Source organism: Tachypleus tridentatus, unplaced genomic scaffold (assembly GCF_004210375.1).
Source record: "Tachypleus tridentatus isolate NWPU-2018 unplaced genomic scaffold, ASM421037v1 Hic_cluster_2, whole genome shotgun sequence".
NCBI lineage: Eukaryota > Metazoa > Arthropoda > Merostomata > Xiphosura > Limulidae > Tachypleus > Tachypleus tridentatus.
In genome coordinates this window covers 36,896,831-36,915,322 of record NW_027467782.1, presented here as the reverse complement: position 1 = coordinate 36,915,322, position 18,492 = coordinate 36,896,831, and the positions used below count along the sequence as shown (strand labels likewise).

The following is an 18,492-nucleotide window of genomic DNA, read 5'->3' as shown; positions in this document are numbered from 1 at the left end:
AGTTTAATGTCCTAGCAATTGAGGTTAGCAGTAGGGAAATGTCCTTATTAATGGGATGTTTTTCAGTGGAAATTTCCCTAGCAACAGGGTGTATTACTAGAAAATGTCCCTAGCAACGGAGGTAAACAGTGGGGAAATGCCCTTATCAACAGTTGATAAGTAGTAAGGAAAATGTTCCTAGCAACATGGATAAACAGTAAAGGAAATGTCCCTAACAACGGTGATAAGCAAAAGGAAATGTCCTTATAAATGGGAGGGTGTATTCAGTGGGGAAAATGTCCCTAACCACCGGGGGTAAGCATTGGGTGAATTGTTCCTAGCAACGGGGGTAAGCAGTATCCGAAATGTTCCTAGCAAAGGGTGTAAGCAGTTGGGAAATCTTCTGAGCAATGGGGTAAGCAGTTTTGGAAAATTTCAGAAGCAAGAGGGTAAACAGTGGAGGAAATGTTTCTATAAACGGGAGTAAGCAGTTGGGGAAATGTACCTAGCAATGGGGAAAAGCAGTGTCCAGAAATGTCCCTAGCATCAGTGTCACTCAGTGAGGAAATGTACTTAGCAACGGAGGTAAACACAGAGGGAATTGTCCCTTGCAACGGGGGGGTAAGCAGTGGGTAAATGTTCCTATCAACAAGGAAAAGCATTAGGTGAAATGTCACAAGCAACGTGGGGTAAGCAGTGGGGGAAATGTCCCTAGTATAGGGGGTGAAGAAGTGTCTATAATTTCCCTAGCAATGGGGTGAACTGTGTGAGGAAATGTCCCCACCAACATGGTATGAGCAGTGTTGAAAATGTCCTTCCAACGGAAGTAAACAGCGTCCGAAATGTCCGTAACAACGGAGGAAAGCAGTAGGTTTAATGTCCTTGGCAATTGAGGTTAGCAGTAGGGGAAATGTCCTTATTAATGGATGTTTTCAGTGGGGAAATTTCCTAGCAACAGGGTGTATTACTAGAAAATGTCCCTAGCAACGGAGGTAAACAGTGGGAAATGCCCTTAGCAACAGTTGATAAGTAGTAAGGAAAATGTTCCTAGCAACATGGATAAACAGTAAAGGAAATGTCCCTAACAACGGTGATAAGCAAAAGGAAATGTCCTTATAAATGGGGTGTATTCAGTGGGAAAATGTCCCTAACCACCGGGGTAGCATTGGGTGAATTGTTCCTAGCAACGGGGGGTAAGCAGTATCCGAAATGTTTCTAGCAAAGGGTGTAAGCAGTTGGGGAAATCTTCTGAGCAATGGGGTAAGCAGCACGGAAAATTTCCGAAGCAAAAGAGGGTAAACAGTGGAGGAAATGTTTCTATAAACGGGGAGTAAGCAGTTGGGGAAATGTACCTAGCAATGGGGAAAAGCAGTGTCCGAAATGTCCCTAGCATCAGTGTCACTCAGTGAGGAAATGTACTTAGCAACGGAGGTAAACACAGAGGGAATTGTCCCTTGCAACGGGGGTAAGCAGTGGGGTAAATGTTCCTATCAACAAGGAAAAGCATTAGGTGAAATGACACAAGCAACGTGGGGTAAGCAGTGGGGAAATGTCCCTAGTAATGGGGTGAAGAAGTGTCTATAATTTCCCTAGCAATGGGGGGGTGAACTGTGTAGGAAATGTCCCCACCAACATGGTATGAGCAGTGTTGAAAATGTCCCTTCCAACGGAAGTAAACAGCGTCCGAAATGTCCGTAACAACGGAGGAAAGCAGTAGGTTTAATGTCCTTGGCAATTGAGGTTAGCAGTAGGGGAAATGTCCTTATTAATGGGATGTTTTCAGTGGGGGAAATTTCCCTAGCAACAGGGTGTATTACTAGAAAATGTCCCTAGCAACGGAGGTAAACAGTGGGGAAATGCCCTTATCAACAGTTGATAAGTAGTAAGGAAAATGTTCCTAGCAACATGGATAAACAGTAAAGGAAATGTCCCTAACAACGGTGATAAGCAAAAGGGAAATGTCCTTATAAATGGGGTGTATTCAGTGGGAAAAATGTCCCTAACCACCGGGGTAAGCATTGGGTGAATTGTTCCTAGCAACGGGGGTAAGCAGTATCCGAAATGTTCCTAGCAAAGGGTGTAAGCAGTTGGGGAAATCTTCTGAGCAATGGGGTAAGCAGTACGGAAAATTTCCGAAGCAAAGAGGGTAAACAGTGGAGGAAATGTTTCTATAAACGGGGAGTAAGCAGTTGGGGAAATGTACCTAGCAATGGGGAAAAGCAGTGTCCGAAATGTCCCTAGCATCAGTGTCACTCAGTGAGGAAATGTACTTAGCAACGGAGGTAAACACAGAGGGAATTGTCCCTTGCAACGGGGGTAAGCAGTGGGGTAAATGTTCCTATCAACAAGGAAAAGCATTAGGTGAAATGACACAAGCAACGTGGGGTAAGCAGTGGGGGAAATGTCCCTAGTACGGGGTGAAGAAGTGTCTATAATTTCCCTAGCAATGGGGGTGAACTGTGTAGGAAATGTCCCCACCAACATGGTATGAGCAGTGTTGAAAATGTCCCTTCCAACGGAAGTAAACAGCGTCCGAAATGTCCGTAACAACGGAGGAAAGCAGTAGGTTTAATGTCCTTGGCAATTGAGGTTAGCAGTAGGGGAAATGTCCTCATTAATGGGATGTTTTCAGTGGGGGAAATTTCCCTAGCAACAGGGTGTATTACTAGAAAATGTCCCTAGCAACGGAGGTAAACAGTGGGGAAATGCCCTTAGCAACAGTTGATAAGTAGTAAGGAAAATGTTCCTAGCAACATGGATAAACAGTAAAGGAAATGTCCCTAACAACGGTGATAAGCAAAAGGGAAATGTCCTTATAAATGGGGTGTATTCAGTGGGAAAAATGTCCCTAACCACCGGGGTAAGCATTGGGTGAATTGTTCCTAGCAACGGGGGTAAGCAGTATCCGAAATGTTTCTAGCAAAGGGTGTAAGCAGTTGGGGAAATCTTCTGAGCAATGGGGTAAGCAGTACGGAAAATTTCCGAAGCAAAGAGGGTAAACAGTGGAGGAAATGTTTCTATAAACGGGGAGTAAGCAGTTGGGGAAATGTACCTAGCAATGGGGAAAAGCAGTGTCCGAAATGTCCCTAGCATCAGTGTCACTCAGTGAGGAAATGTACTTAGCAACGGAGGTAAACACAGAGGGAATTGTCCCTTGCAACGGGGGTAAGCAGTGGGGTAAATGTTCCTATCAACAAGGAAAAGCATTAGGTGAAATGACACAAGCAACGTGGGGTAAGCAGTGGGGGAAATGTCCCTAGTACGGGGTGAAGAAGTGTCTATAATTTCCCTAGCAATGGGGGTGAACTGTGTAGGAAATGTCCCCACCAACATGGTATGAGCAGTGTTGAAAATGTCCCTTCCAACGGAAGTAAACAGCGTCCGAAATGTCCGTAACAACGGAGGAAAGCAGTAGGTTTAATGTCCTTGGCAATTGAGGTTAGCAGTAGGGGAAATGTCCTTATTAATGGGATGTTTTCAGTGGGGGAAATTTCCCTAGCAACAGGGTGTATTACTAGAAAATGTCCCTAGCAACGGAGGTAAACAGTGGGGAAATGCCCTTAGCAACAGTTGATAAGTAGTAAGGAAAATGTTCCTAGCAACATGGATAAACAGTAAAGGAAATGTCCCTAACAACGGTGATAAGCAAAAGGGAAATGTCCTTATAAATGGGGTGTATTCAGTGGGAAAATGTCCCTAACCACCGGGGTAAGCATTGGGTGAATTGTTCCTAGCAACGGGGGTAAGCAGTATCCGAAATGTTCCTAGCAAAGGGTGTAAGCAGTTGGGGAAATCTTCTGAGCAATGGGGTAAGCAGTACGGAAAATTTCCGAAGCAAAGAGGGTAAACAGTGGAGGAAATGTTTCTATAAACGGGGAGTAAGCAGTTGGGGAAATGTACCTAGCAATGGGGAAAAGCAGTGTCCGAAATGTCCCTAGCATCAGTGTCACTCAGTGAGGAAATGTACTTAGCAACGGAGGTAAACACAGAGGGAATTGTCCCTGCAACAGGGGGGTAAGCAGTGGGGTAAATGTTCCTATCAACAAGGAAAAGCATTAGGTGAAATGACACAAGCAACGTGGGGTAAGCAGTGGGGGAAATGTCCCTATCAACAAGGAAAAGCATTAAGTGAAATGACACAAGCAACGTGGGGTAAGTAGTGGGGGAAATGACCCTAGCAACATGGGTAAACATTGGGTGAAAAGACACAAACAACATGAGCTAAGCAGTGACGTAAATGTCCCTAGGAACAGGGGTAAGCATTGGGTGAAATGCCCCTAGCAACGAGGGTAAAGAGTAGGGGAAATGTCCCTAGCAACGGTGATAAGCAAAAGGAAAATGTCCTTATAAATGGGGTGTATTCAGTGGGAAAAATGTCCCTAACCACCGGGGTAAGCAGTTGGGGAAATGTCCCCAAGGAATGGGGTAACGGGGTAGTGTCAGAAATGTCCCTAGCAACGGGGTAAGCAGTGGGGTAAATGTCCTAGCAACGAGGGTATCATCGGGTGTAAACAGTGTGGGAAATGGTCCTAGCAACGAGGGTAAGCACTCGGTGAATGGTCCCTAGCAAAGGGTGTAAGCAGTTGGGGAAATCTTCTGAGCAATGGTGGTAAGCAGTACGGAAAATTTCCGAAGCAAAGAGGGTAAACAGTGGAGGAAATGTTTCTATAAACGGGGAGTAAGCAGTGGGGGAAATGTCTCTAGCAATGGGGAAAAGTAGTGTCCGAAATGTCCCTAGCATCAGTGTCACTCAGTGGGGAAATGTACTTAGCAACGAAGGTAAACACAGAGAGAAATGTCCCTTGCAACGGGGGTAAGCAGTGGGGAAAATGTCCCTATCAAGAAGGAAAAGCATTAGGTGAAATGACACAAGCAACGTGGGGTAAGCAGTGGAAGAAATGACCCTAACAACATGGGTAAGCTTTGGGTGAAATGACACAAACAACGTGAGGTAAGCAGTTGCGTAAATGTCCCTAGGAACAGGGGTAAGCATTGGGTGAAATGACACAAAAACGTCAGGTAAGCAGAGGGCGAAATGTCACTAGCAAAGGGGGTAAACAGTAGGGGAAATGTCCCTAGAAACGGTGGCAAGTAGTGTCCGAAAAGTCACTAGCAACGGTGATAATCAATGGGGAAATCATCTTATCAACGGGTGTAAAGAGAGTTGGAAATGTCTTTAAAAACGGGGAGTAGGCAGTGTCGGAAATATCCCTAGCAACAAAGGTAAACAGTGTCCGAAATGTCCCTAGGAACTGGGGTAAACATTTGGGGAAATGAACCGAGCAACGGGGGTAAGTAATGTCGGAAATGTCCCTAGAAAATAGAGTAAGCAGTGGGGTAAATGTCCTCACCAACGGGTGTAAACAGTGTGGGAAATGTCCCTAGCAATGGGGTAAACAGTAAAGGAAATGCCCCTAGCAACGGAAAGTAAGCAGTGGTAAATATCCCTAACATCGGAGGTAAGCAGTGGGTTTAATGTACTTGTCAACTGAGGTAACGAGTGAAAGAAATGCTCTTAGCAACGGTATTTATTCAGTGAGGCAAATGTATCTAGCAATGGGGGTGAGCAGTGTCTGAAATGTCCCTAGCAACAGGGGTATGCAGTGGGGGAAATGTCCTTCGCAACGGGGTAAGCAGTGGGGAATTTTCCTAGCAACGGGATGTACTCACTATGAGATGTCCCTAGCAACAAAGGCAAACAGTGGGGGAAATGTCCCTAGCAACGGGTGGTAAACAGTAAGGGAAATGTCCCTAGCATCAGGGGTAAGCACTGGGTGAATTGTCCCTAGCAACGGGGGTAAGCACTGTCCAAAATGTCCCTAGCAAGGTGGGTAAGGAGTGGGGAAAATTTTCCTAGTAACAGATGTAAACAGTGAGGGAAATGTCTCTAGAAACGGGGGATGCAGTGTCTAAAATTTCCTTAGCAACAGGGGTACACAGTGAAGGAAATGTTCCTTTTAACAGGGTAAGCAGTGGGAAATGTCCCCAGCAACGGGGTAAGTAGTGGGGGAAATGTCCCCAGCAACGGGAGTAAGTAGTGTCCGAAATATCCCTAACAACAGAGGTAAGCAGTGGGTTTAATGATTTTGACAACTGAGGTAAGCAGTGGGGGAAATGTCCTAAGCAATGGGATGTATTTAGTGGGGGAAATGACCCTAGCAACGAAAGTAAGAAGTGTCGGAAATGTCCCTAGCAACGGGGTAAGCCGTGTCCAAAATGTCCTTAGTTACGGGGATAAGAAGTGGGGAAAATGTCCTCAGCAACGGGTGTAAGCAGTGGGGGAAATTTCACTAGCAATGGGTTGTATTCAGTGGGAAATGTCCCTTGCAACAGACGTAAACAGTGGGGAAATGTCCCTAGCAACGTTGTTAAAGCAGTATAGAAAATGTCCGTAGCAACGGGGGTTAAAAGTAAAGTAAATGTCCCTAGCAACGGGGGTAAGCAGCGTCGGAAATGTCCATAGCAACTGTGATAAGCAATATGGAAATATCCTTAGCAACGTTGTAAACAGTGGGGGAAATGTCCCGAGCAACGGGAGTAAGCAGTGGGAAAAATGTCCCTAGCAACAGGGGTAAGCATTGGGAGAAATGACACAAGCAACGTGAGGTAAGCAGTGGGGAGATGTCCCTAGCAAAGGGGGAAAGCAGAGGGAAAGTGCCCTAGCAACAGGGGTAAACAGTAGGTGAAATGTCCCTAAAACGGAAGTAAGCAGTGTCCGAAATGTCATTAGCAATGGTGATAAGCAATGGGGAAATGTCCTCAGCAATGGGGTAAAGAGTGCGGGAAATTACCCAAGCAACAGGATAAGCAGTGTCGGAAATGTCCCTAGCAACGAAGGTAAGCAGTGTCCGAAATGTCCCTAGCAAATGGGGTAAGCAGTTGGGGAAATGTCACGAACAATGTGCTTATACAGTGGGGGAAATGTCCCCAGCAACGGGGTATATGCATTGTCGAAAATGTCCCTACCACCTGGAGTAAGCAGTGTTTGAAATATCCCTAACAACGGAGGTAAGCAGTGGGTTTAATGTCCTTTAGCAATGGGATGTATTCAGTGGGTGAAATGTCCTTAGCAATGGGATGTATTCAGTGGGTGAAATGTCCCTAGCAACAGGGGTAAGCAGTGGGGGAAATGTCCTTTGCAACGAGGGTAAGCAGTGGGGAAAGTTCCCGAGCAACGAGATGTATTTAGTATGAAATGTCCCTAGCAACGGGTCGTAAACAGTAGGGAAATTTCCTAGCAATGGAAGTAAGTAGTGTCGAAAATGTTCCTATCAATGGGTGTAAGCAGTGGGGAAAATTTCCCTAGAAACAGGTGTAAGCAGTGAGGGAAATGTCTCTAGAAACGGGGGTAAGCAGTGTTTCTAGCAAAGGTTGGTAAGCAGTTGGGGAAATGTCCCTAGCAATGGTTAAGAAGTGTGGGAAATGTTCCTAGCAACGTGTGGTAAGCAGTGTCGGAGATTTCCCTAGCAACGGGGTAAGCAGTGTCTAAAATTTCTATACCAATTGGGGTAAGCAGTGAGAAATTTCCCTAGCAACGGGAGAAAGTAGTGGGGGAAATGTCCCCAGCAACGGGGTTTAAGCTGTGTCGAAAATTTTCTTACCACCAACGGGAAAAAGCAATGTCCAAAATGTCCCTAACAACGGAGGTAAGCAGTGGGTTTAATGCCCTTGGCAACAGAGGTAAGCAGTGGGAGAAATGTCCTTCGCAACGGTGAAAAGCAGTTGGGAAATGTCCTTAGCAATGGAGGTAAGTGTAAGGTAAATGTCACTATCAACGGGGTAAGCAGTAGGAGAAATGTCCCTGGCAATGGCGTGTATTCAGTGGGGGAAAGGAACCTAGAAACGGAGGTAACAGTTGATAAAATGTCCTTAGGAATGGGGTTAAGCAGTGGGGGAAATGTCTTTATGAATGGGGTTAATCAGTGTCCAAATGTCCCTAGCAACAAGGGAAAGAAGAAGGAAAATCTCCTTATCAACAGGGGTAAGCAGTGGGAGAAATGTCCGAAGCAACAGAAGTAAACAATGGAGGAAATGTCCCTAGAGAGGAAGTGTAAGCAGTGAAGAAAATTTGTTGTCCCAACAACGGGTGGTAAGCAGTGGGGGAAATATCACGAGCAATGTGGGTATGCAGTGGGGGAAATGTCCCTAGGAATGGGGGTAAACAGTGGGGGAAATGTCCCTAGCAACGGGTGGTATACAGTGGGGGAAAGGTTCTTAGCAATGGTGGTAAGTAGTGGGGAAAAGGTCCCCAGCAACGTGATATAATCAGTATCGAAAATGACCCTACCAACAGGAGAATGCAGTGTCCGAAATATCCCTAACATCGGAGGTAAGCATTGGGGGAAATGTCCTTAGTAATGGGATTTATTCAGTGTGGGAAATGACCCTAGTAATGGGGTAGAGCAGTATCGGAAATGTCCCTAGCAACGGGGGTAAGCAGTATCCAAAATGTCATTAGTAATAGGGGTTAGTAGTTGGGGAAATGTTTCTAGCAACGGGGGGTAAGCAGTAGGGGAACTTTTCCTAGCAACGGGGTAACCAGTGGGGAAAGGACCCTATTAACGGGTGTAATCAGTGGGGAAATGTCCGTAGCAAATGAGGTAAACAGTAGGGAAATGTTTTAGCAATGGGGTTAAGCAGTTGGGGAAATGTCTCTAGCAACGGGTGAAAGAAGTGGGAAGAATATCTCTAGCAACGGGGTAAGAACTGGGGAAATGTCGCAAGAAACAAGGGTGAGCAGTGTCGAAAATGACCTAACCAACGGGAGTAAGCAGAGTCCAAAAATCTCTAGAAAAGGTGTTAATAAATGGGAAAATGTCCTTAGCAACGGGGGTAAAGAGAGAAGGAAATGTCCCGATCAATGAGGGTAAGCAGAGGGGTAAATATCCGTAGCAACAGGGGTAAGCATTGGGAGAAATGACACAAGAAACGCGGGTAAACAGTAGAGAAAATGTCCCTAGAAACGGGGGTATGTAGTGTCCGAAATGTCACTAGCAACGGTGATAAGCAATAGGAAATGTTCTTAGCAACGGGGTAAACAGTGTCGGAAATGTCCCTAGCAATTAGGGTAAGCAGTGTTTAAAATTTCCCTTGCAACTGGGATAAACAGTAGAGGAAATGTCCCTAGCATCGGTGTATAAGCAGTATAAAAAATGTTTCTACCATCGGGAGTTAGCAGTGTTTGAAATATCCATTACAACGGAAGTAAGCAGTGGGTTTAATGTCCTTGGCAGGTGGGGTAAGCAGTGTAGGAAATGTCCTTAGCAACGGATGTATTCAGTGGGTGAACTGTCCCTATCAACAGGGTTAAGCAGTGTCTGAAATGTTCCTAGCAACGGGGTTAAGATGTGGGGGAAATGTCATTTCCAACGGGAGTGAGCAGTGGAGGAAATTTCCCTAGCAACGGGATGTATTCAGTATGAAATATCCCTAGCAACTGAGGTAAACAGTGGGGTAAATGTCTCTAACAACGGGTGGTAAACAGTAGGGGAAATGTCCCTAGCAAAGGGTGTAAGTAGTGACGAAAATATCTTTAGCAACGTGGGTAAGCAGTGTCCAAAATGTCCCTAGCAACGTGGGTAAGCAGTGGGGAAAATGTCCCTAGCAACGAGTGTAAACAGTGAGGGAAATGTCTCTAGAAACGGTGTGTAAGCAGTGTTTAAAATTTCATTAACAACAGAGAAGAAAATGTTTTTATGAATGAGGTGTAAGAAGTGAGAAATGTCGCTATCAACGGGAGTAAGTAGGGGGAAAAATGTCACCTGCAACGGTGTATAAGCAGTGTCGAAAATGTTCCTACCAACGGGAATAAGCAGTTTCCGAAATATCCCTAACAACAGAGAAAAGCAGTGGGTTTAATGTCTTTGACAACTGAGGTAAGCAGTGGGGGAAATGTCCTTAGCAACGGTATGTATTCAGAGGGAAATGACCCTAGCAACGGGGTAAGCAGTGTCCAAAATGTCCTTAGTTATGGAAATAAGTAGTGAAGGAAATATCCCAAGCAACGGGTTGTATTCTGTGGGAAATGTCCGTTGCAACGAAGGTAAACAGGGGGTTTCCACCTGAGCAACAGGTGGTAACCAGTAAGGGAAATGTCCCTAGCAACGTGTGGAAAGCAGTATAGAAATGTCCGTAGCAACGGGGGTAGACAGTAGAAGATATGTCCCCCCTAGCAATGCGGTTAAGCAGTGTCCGAAATGTCCCTAGCAATGGTGATAACAATAGGGAAATGTCCTTAGCAACGGGTAAACAGTGTCGGAAATGTCCCTAGCAACGGGAGTAAGCAGTGTCCGAAGTGTCCCTAGCAACGGGGTAAGCAGTGGGTTTAATGTCCTTGGAAACTGAAGTAAGCAGTGGGAGAAATGTCCTTAGGAATGGGGTGTATTCAGTGGGGAAAATGTCCCTAGGAAAGGAGGTAACGAGCAAGGTAAATGTCCCTAGAAACAGAGTGTAAGCAGTGGGAAATATGTCCCTAACAACGGAGGTAAGCAGAGGGGAAATATCCCTAGCAACGTGGGTAAACAGTGAGGAAATGTCCCTAGCAACAGGGTAAGCAGTGGGTTTAATGTCCTTGGCAATTGGAGTAAACAGTGGGGAAAATGTCCTTAGCAATGAGGTGTATTCAGTGGGGAAATGTCTCTAGCAACAGAGGTAAACAGTAAGATAAATGTCCCTAGCAACGAGGTAAGCAGTGGGGGAAATGTCCTTAGCAATGGGGTGTATTCAGTGGGGAAATGTTCCTAGCAATGGGTGGTAAGCAGTGTCGAAAATGGTACCAGCAACGAGGTTAAGCAGTGTACAAAATGTACCTAGCATCGGTGTTAATCAGTGGGGAAATGTCCTTAGCAATGGGGGTAAACTGTGGAAGAAATGTCCCGAGCAACGGGAGGTAAGCAGTGGGGAAAATGACTCTAGATACGGGGGTAAACAGTATAAGAATTTTTCCCAGCAATGTGGTTAAGTAGTAAGGAAAATGTCCCAAGGAATTGGGGGAAAGCAGTAGGGGACATGTCCTAGCAACAGGGGTTAGAAGTGTCGGAAATGCTCCTAGAAACAGGCTTAGCAGTGAAAATATCCCAGCAACGGGTGGTAAGCAGTGTCGGTAATGTCACTAGCAACGGTGTAAGAAGTGTCGAAAATGTCCCTAGCAATGGTGATAAGCAGTTGGAAAATGTCCTCAGTAACGGAGGTAAACAGTGTCCGAAATGTCCCTAGCAACAAGGTTAAGCAGTAGGAAAAATCTCCATCAACGGGGGAAGCAGTGGGAGAAATTTTCGAAGCAACAGGGGTAAACAGTGGAGGAAATGTCCCTAGAAACGTTGTGTAAGATGTGCAGGAAATGTCCCTAGCAATGAGGTGAATGCAGTAGGGGAAATGTATCTAGAACTAGGGATAAACCGTGGAGTAAACGTCCCTAGAAACGGATGTAAGAATTGTGGGAAATGTCCCTAGCAACGGGTGTAAGCAGTGTCCGAAATGTCCCTGGTAACGGAATAAAGCAATGGGGTAAATGTCCTTTGCAACGAGGGTAAGCAGTGGAAGAAATTGCCTCAGCAACAAGTTGTTTTCAGATGGAACTGTCCCTAAGAACGGGGGGTAAACCGTGGGGGAAATGTCCCTAGTAATGGGAAGTAAGCAGTGGGAAATGACCCTAGCAATGGGGATAAACAGGGGGGGAAATGTCCCTAGCAACGGGGGTAAGCACTGGGTACATTTTCCCTAGCAACTGCCGTAAGTAGTGTCTGAAATGTCCCTCGCAACAAAAAAAAAAGAAGCAGTTTCGGAAATGTCCCAACCAACGGGAGTAAGAAGTGTCAGAAATATTCCTAGCAACGGGGGTAAACAGTGAAGGAAATGTCTCAAGCAACGGGGGGTTAGCAGTGTCCGAAATGTCCCTAACAACGAGGGTAAGGAGTGGGTTTAATGCCCTAAGAAACTGAGGTAAGCAGTGGGTTAAATGTTCTGGACAACTAAAATAAGCAGTGGGGGAAATGTCCTTAGCAACGAGATGTATTCATTGGGGGAATTGTCCCTAGCATCGGGTGTAAGCAGTGTCGGAAATTTCAAGAGCAACGTGTGTAAGCAGTGCCCGAAATGTACATAGCAACGGCGGTAAACAGTGTGGGAAATGTCCTTAGCAACGAGGGTAAGCAGTGTGGGAAATTTCCCAGCAACGTGTGTAAACAGTGAGGGAAATGTCCCTTTAAACGGGGGTAAGCAGGGTCCCTAGCAAAGGGTGGTAAGCAGTGGGGTAAATGCCCCTAACAATGGGGGTAAGCAGGTTTGTAAATGTCTCTTCCAATGGGGGAAAACAGTGTCGAAAATGTCCCTAGAAAAAAGAGTAAGCAGTGTCCAAAATGTCCCTAGCATCGTGGGGTAAGCAGTGGGTTTCATGCCCTTAGCAACTAAGGTAAGCATTGGGAAATGTCCTTGGCAACGGATGTATTCAGTGGGGAAATATACGCAGCAACAGCAATAAGTTGTGTCCAAAATGTCCCTAGCATCGTGGGGTAAGCAGTGGGTTTCATGCCCTTAGCTACTAAGGTAAGCATTGGGAAAATGTCCTTAGCAACGGGATGTATTCATTGGGGAAAATATCCCTAGCATCAGGTGTAAGCAGTATCGGAAATTTTCCTAGCAACAGGGGTAAGCAGTAGTGGAAATGTCTTTATCAACGGGGGAAAAACAGTGTCGAAAATGTCGCTAGCAAAGAGAGTAAGTAGTGTTCGAAATATCCCTAGCATCGGGGGTAAGAAGTGGGTTTAATGTTTTTGGCAATTGTGGAAAGCAGTGTTGGAAATGTTCCTAGCAACTGGGATAAGCAGTGGAAAAGTTTTTCTAGCAACGGGGTAAGCAGTGTGGGAAATGTCCCTAGCAACAAGGGGTAAACAGTCGGAGAAATGTCTTTAGCAACGTGGGGTAAGCCGGGGGAAAACGTCCCTAACAACGGGGTGTAAGCAGTGTTGGAAATGTCCCTAGCAACAGGTGTAAAAATGTCAGAAATGTCCCTAGTAACGTGTGTAAACAGTGGAGGAAATGTCCCTAGGAAAGAGGGTAAGCAGTGGAAAAAGTCCCTAGGAACGGAAATAAGTAGTGGAAAATGTCCCTAGGAACGGGGATAAGTAGTGGTTGAAATGTCCCTATCATTGGGGTAAGCAGTGGGTTTTATATCCTTTGCAACTGAGGGAAGCAGTGGGGTAATGTCCTTAGCAACAGGATGTATTCATTGGGAGAAATGTCACCAGCATCGGATGTAAGCAGTATCGAAAATTTCCCTAGCAACGGGGGTAAGCAATGTCGAAATGTCCTTAGAAACGGGGGTAAGCAGTGGGGGAAATGCCCTTAGCAATAAGGGTAAGCAGTGTAGGAAATTTTCCTAGCAACGAGTTGTTTTCAAATAGAAATGTCCCTAGCAACGGGGGGTAAAAAGTAAGGGAAATGTCCCTAGCAACGGGGGGTAAACAGTAAGGGAAATGTCCCTAGCAACAGGTGTAAACAGTGTGGGAAATGTCCTTTGCAACGGGGGTGAGCAGTGTGGGAAATTTCCCTAGGAACGGGGTGTATTCAGTTGGAAATGTCCCTAGCAACTTGAGGAAAGCAGTAGGGGAAATGTCCGTAGCAACGGGTTAAGAAGAGGGGAAATGCCCTTAGCAACACAGGTAATCAGTGGTGAAAAGGACCCAAGCAATTGGGGAAATATTGGGGTAAATATCCCTAGCAACATGAGTAAGCAGTAGCGAAATATTTCTAGCAACGGGGTGTATTCAATGGGAGAAATGTCCTAGCAACGGAGTTAAACAGTAGGGGAAATGTCCGTAGCAACGGGTTAAGAAGAGGGGGAAATGCCCTTAGCAACATGAAAAGGACCCAAGCAATTGGGGAAATATTGGGGTAAATATCCTTAGCAACATGAGTAAGCAGTAGGGGAAATATTTCTACCAACGGGGTGTATTCAATGGGGGAAATGTCCTAGCAACGGAGTTAAACAGTAGGGGAAGTGCCCTTAGCAACTGGGTTATGCAGTGGGAGAAATGACCCTAGCAATCATGGTAAGCAGTGTTGGAAATGACCCTAGCAATCATGGTAAGCAGTGTTGGAAATGCCCCTAGCAACAGGGAGTAATCTGTGTCCAAAATGTCCGTAGCAACAAGGTAAGCAACAAAAAAAATGTCCTTAGCAACGGGGTGCATTCAGTGTAGGAAATGTCCTTAGCAACGGATTTAAACAATGAGGTAAATGTCCCTAGCAATAGGGGAATGCAATGGCGGAAGTGTCCCTAGAAACGGGGGTAATAAGTGAAGGAAATGCCCCTAGCAATGGGGGAAAAAGTAGGGGAAATGTCCTAGCAACAGGGGTAAGCATTGGGTGAAATGCCCCTATAAACGTAGAGGTAAGCAGTGGAAGAAATGTCCCTAGCAACGGGGAAAAGCAGTGGAAGATATGTCACTAGAACCGGGGATAAACAGTGGTGGAAACGTCCCTAGCAACGGGGGTAAGAAGTGTGGGAAATGTCCCTAGTAACGGGTTAAGCAGTGTCCGAAATGTCCCTAGCAACGGGTGTAAGCAGTGGGGGAAATGCCCTTAGCAACAAGGATAACAAGTGTGGGAAAGTTTCCTAGCAACGAGTTGTTTTCAGATAGAAATGTCCCTAGAAACAGGGGGTAAACAGTGGGGGAAATGTTCCTAGCAACAGTGGTAAACAGCCTTGGAAATGTCCTTTGCAACAGGGGGTGAGCAGTGTGGGAAATTTCCCTAGGAACAGGGTTAAGCAGAGGGGGGAAATGTCCTTTGCAACGTGAGGAAGGCAGTAGGGGAAATGTCCATAGCAACAGAGGTAATCAGTGGTGAAAAGGATCCCAGGAATTGGTGAAATATTGGGGTAAATATCCCTAGCAACAGGCGTAAGCAGTAGGGAAATATTCTAGTAAAGGGGTGTATTAAGTGGGGAAGTGTCCTTAGCAATGGAGTTAAATAGTAGGGAAGTGACCTTAGCAACTGGGTTAAGCAGTGGGAAATGTCTCTACCAATGGAAGTAAGAAATAGGGAAAGTGTCCCTAGAAACCGATGGTTAGCAGTAAGAGAAATGTGCCTAGGAACAGGGAGTAAGAAGAGGGTAAATGTTCCTAGCAACGGGGGTAAGCAGTGGGGGAAATTTCCATAGCAATGAGATGTATTCAGTGTGAAATGTCCCTAGCAACGGAGTTAAACAGTGGGGAAAATGTCCATATAAACGGGTGGAAAGCAGTAAGGTAAAAGTCCCTAGAAACGTGTGAAAAACAGTTAGAAAAATATCCGTAGCAACGTGTGTAAGCAGTGGGGGAAATGTCCCTAGGAACGGTGGTCATCAGTGGGGAAAAGTTCCCTTGCAACAGGGTTAAAAAGTGGGGTAAATATTTTTAGCAACGGTGGTAAGCAGTAAAGGAAATGCTCCTAGCAACAGGGGTAAGCAGTGGAGGAATGTCCCGAGCATCGGGTGGTAAGCAGTGTCGGAAATATCACTAGCAACAGGGTAAGGAGTGTAAGGTTTTGTAGAAACGGCGTAAGCAGTTGTGTATATGTGTCCTAGCAACGGGGATAAGCTTTACTAGAAATGTCCTTAGCAACATGGGGTAAGCAGTAAGGGAAATGTCCCTAGCAACGCGGTGCATTAAGTGGGGAAATGTCCCTAACAACGGAGATAAAGAGTAGAGGAAATGTTTCTTGCAAATGGGTTAAGCATTGAAATAACCCTAGCAACGGGGTGTATTCGATGGAAATGTCCTAACAACGAAAGTAAACAGTGAGGCAATGTCCCTCTCAGCAGGGGGATAAGAAGTGGGGAAAAACGTTTTTTAGCAACGGGGGTAAGCAGAGGGAAGAATGTCCCGACCAACGGGAAAAGCAGTGTCATAAATTTCCCTAGCAACAGGGGTAAGAGAAAGAGTCAGAAATGTCCCTAGCAGCAAGGGTAGACAGTGAAGGAAATGTCCCTAGGAACAGGAAGTAAGCAGTGTCGGATATGTCTTTAGCAATGAGGGATAAGCCATGGGGAAAATAACCCTAGCAACAGGGGTAAGCAGTGTCCAAAATGTCCCTAGCAACGAAAGGTAAGCAGCAGGGGAAATGTTCTTATCAACAGGGGTAAGTAGTGTGGAAATTTTTCCAGGAACAGAGTTTTTCAGATGGAAATGTCACGGGCAACAGGGATTAAACAGTGGGGAAATGTCCATAGCAACAGGTGTTAAAGTGGAAAAATGTCCCTAACAACAGGAGTAAGCATTGGGGAAATATCCATAGCAACAGGAAGTAAGCAGCAGGAAATGTCCCTAGCAATGGGGGTAAGCAGTGGGGGAAATTTCCCTAGCAATGAGATGTATTCAGTGTGAAATGTCCCTAGCAACGGAGTTAAACAGTGGGGAAAATGTCCATATAAACGGGTGTATAGCAGTAAGGGAAAGTCCCTAGAAACGTGTGAAAAACAGTTAGAGAAATATCCGTAGCAACGTGGGTAAGCAATGTGGGGAAATGTCCCTAGCAACAAGAGTAATCAGTAGGGAAAAAGGTCCGTAGCAATGGAATTAAAAGTGGGGTAAATATACCTAGCAACGGTGATAAGCAATGGGAAATGTCCTTAGCAATGGGGTAAACAGTGCAGGGAAATGTCCCTAGCAAAGTGAACAAACAGTGTTTGAAATGTTCTAACAACGTGGTAAGCAGTGAGTTTAATGTGCTTGGCACCTGAAGTAAACAGTGGTGGGAAATGTCCTTAGCAATGGAGGTAAGCAGTTTACGAAATGTCCCTAGTAACAGGGGTAAAATGCGGGATAATGATCCTTAACAACAGGGAATAAGTAGTTGGGAAATATCTCTCCGGAACGGGTGGTAAGTTGTGTCGGAAATGTCCCTAGAAACGTAAAGCAAGCTGTGTCCGAAATGTTCCTTACAACAGGGGTAAGCAATGTCCGAAATGTCCCTCGGAATAAAGGTAAACAGCGGAGAAATGTCCTTAGCAACGAGAGGATAAGCAGTAGGGAAATTTCCCTAGCAACGAGTTGTTTTCAAATGGAAATGTCCCTAGCTACAGGGTGATAAAAGTTGGGAAATGTCCGTCCCATAGGGTGGTAAACAGTTGGGGAAATGTCCTAGCAACGGGAGAAGCACTGTGAGAAATGTCCCTAGCAATGGGAAGTAAGCAGTGGGAAATGTCTTTTTGCAATGGAGGGTAAGCAGTGTCTGAAACGTTCCTAGCAACGTTGTTAAGCAGAGTCGGAAATGTCCCTAGCAACAGGGGTAAGCAGTGGGTTTAATGTCCTTAGCAACTCAGGGGAAGCAGTTGAGGAAATATCCTGAGCAACAGAGGGTGTATTCAGTGTAGGAAATGTCCCTAGCAACAGAGGTAAACAGTGAGATAAGTGTCCCTACCAATGGAAGTAAGAAATGGGGAAGTGTTCTAGAAACGGATGGTTAGCAGTGAGAAATGTGCCTAGCAAAGGGGTAAGCAGTGGGAGAAATTTTCCTAGCAATGGGGTGTTTTCAGTGTGAAATGTCCCTAGCAACGGGAGTTAAACAGTGGGGAAAATGTCCATATAAATGGGTGGAAAGCAGTAAGTGAATTAAAAAGTGGAGTTAAATATACCTAGCAACGGTGATAAGCAATGGGAAATGTCCTTAGCAATAGGATAAAAGTGAAATGACCCTACCAACAACAGTAAACAGTAGGAAATGTCCTAGAAATGGAGGGTTATCAGTGGAAATGTCCCTAGGAACAGTAGGTAAGCTGTGTCACCAAATGTCCCTAGCAAAGTGAGCAAGCAGTGTTTGAAATGTCCCTAACAACGGGTTAAGCAGTGAGTTTAATGTCCTTGGCAGCTGGGGTAAGCAGTGGTGGAAATGTCTTAGCAACAGGAATAAGCAGTGAACAGAAATGTCCCTAGTAACGGTGGTAAAATGCGAAGGAATGGTCTTAGCAACGGAAGTAAGAAGTTGGGGAAAATGTCTCTAGAAACGTGAGAAAGCAATGTCCATAATCCCTAACAACGGGGTAAGCAGTGAGTTTAATGTCCTTGGAACCTGGAGTAAGAGTAGGGAAATGTCCTCAGCAACGGGGTAATTCAGTGTAGGAAATATCTCTCTGCAACGGAGGTAAACAGTGAGGTAAATGTCCTACCAGCAGGAAGTAAGAAATGGGGAAGTGTCCGTAAAACCGATGGATAGCAGTGAAGGAAATGTGCTAGCAACAAGAATAAGAAAAGGGTAAATGTCCCGAGGCAGCAGGTTGTAAACACTAGGTGATATGTCTCTCTAGCAACGAAGGGGTTAACAGTGGAAATGTCCCTTGCAGCAGGATTAAGCAATGGAGGAAATATCCTTAGCAACGGGGTAAGCAGTGGAAATGTCCCTAGCAATGGGGGTAAACAGTGTTGAAATGTCCTAACAATGAAGAGAAAAGCAGTGTTGGAAATGTCCCGAGCAACAAGTTTAGCAACAGTGTCACGAAATGTTCCTAGCAACGGGTAAGCAGTGTCAATGTCCCTA

General features: G+C 45.4%; 1 long non-coding RNA gene across 2 annotated transcripts in view; it reads right to left on the bottom strand.

Annotated features, from left to right (window-relative positions):
- Positions 1-18,492, bottom strand: part of LOC143242950 (uncharacterized) — a 157,163-nt gene that overhangs the window by 127,573 nt on the left and 11,098 nt on the right. The gene's annotated exons all lie outside the window — the stretch shown is intronic.